Source organism: Lepidothrix coronata, unplaced genomic scaffold (genome assembly GCF_001604755.1).
Source record: "Lepidothrix coronata isolate B3197 unplaced genomic scaffold, Lepidothrix_coronata-1.0 Scaffold104, whole genome shotgun sequence".
Taxonomy (NCBI): domain Eukaryota; kingdom Metazoa; phylum Chordata; class Aves; order Passeriformes; family Pipridae; genus Lepidothrix; species Lepidothrix coronata.
The window spans coordinates 2,460,226-2,461,177 of record NW_016690284.1 but is presented as its reverse complement, the minus strand read 5'-3'; the positions used below and the strand labels follow the sequence as shown (position 1 = coordinate 2,461,177).

The 952-nt window shown below is 51.5% G+C and overlaps 1 protein-coding gene across 4 annotated transcripts in view; it reads left to right on the top strand.

The window, feature by feature from the left end:
- The first annotated feature begins 464 nt into the window (after positions 1–464).
- LOC108501612 (probable splicing factor, arginine/serine-rich 7) overlaps positions 465–952 on the top strand; it is a 4,263-nt gene continuing 3,775 nt past the window's right edge. For 2 of the 4 annotated variants that reach the window (XM_017823697.1, XM_017823696.1), the window contains exon 1: positions 647–761. The gene's annotated coding sequence lies outside the window, so the exon portion shown is untranslated. Of the gene's footprint in view, positions 762–952 lie in introns of all 4 variants that reach the window. The other 2 variants (XM_017823699.1, XM_017823700.1) reach the window with 2 other exon arrangements.

Here is a 952-nt window from a genome sequence, read left to right as displayed (position 1 = left end):
GCACTTTCCACACCTCCTAATAGGAGAGATGCTGTAGTCCCTTCATCATCCTTGTGGACCTTTGCTGGATGCTCTCCAGTATGTCCACCTCTCTTGTGCTAGGGAACCCAAGACTGGACAGAGTACTCCTCGTGCAGCCTCCCCAGTGCTGAATGGAGGGACTTGGATCAGACCTAGAAAGTTGGCCGAGTACGAAATGCCTTGAGATGACTTACTTGGAACAAAACAGTTCTAGACATGAAGGGTGAGGCCTGTGACTTTATAAAAAAAATACAGCAAGGAAATTCTGCTTGACAGCAAGGCAGTCTAGTGAGATGAGCTATCTGAGCAGCTTTTGTTCCCTGAGGCCAGGGCTTCTCTGTTCTATCAGTAATCCCTGAAAGCCTTGTGGTGTCACCAGAAAATCACTATGACCTGTGACATCAATCATTGTGCCTTCTGGGTGTGATTCCTGAAAGCTCTCTGATGTCGCCACAGGGTCATTGTGACACATGTGACATCAATCCTTGGTGTGGGGCAGCCCTGAAGGCCCAGAGTGCCTGCCCTCCTCCCATGGGAACAGACATCTGCAGTTGATCAGAGTATGGACTTCCATCCTGTTGGCTGCCTTCTAAGGGATAAAAAGATTTGCCGAGGGGCAATAGTGGCAGAGCCTGGGGAGCTGGTCCCAACTCCTGCACACACAGGCTCTGACTGCTGTTGTTGAGGGGCCAGGAACTGCTTTCCTACCTTCCCAATTCCTGTTTGCACATGTCTGAGAGGTCAGTTACCACCCTCCCCCGAGAGTTGTCACATGCAAAGACACCTCTGGTGTCACTCATCTGTCTCAGGATAGTCCTTGGTACTTGTAGCACCCTAAGCACAGCCCCAAGGCCGAGCGGGAGCTGTTTAGCGCTCGACTGGGGCAGCTTGGCTGCTTTCTGCAGACTGCATCTCTGGATTGTGTCTCCAG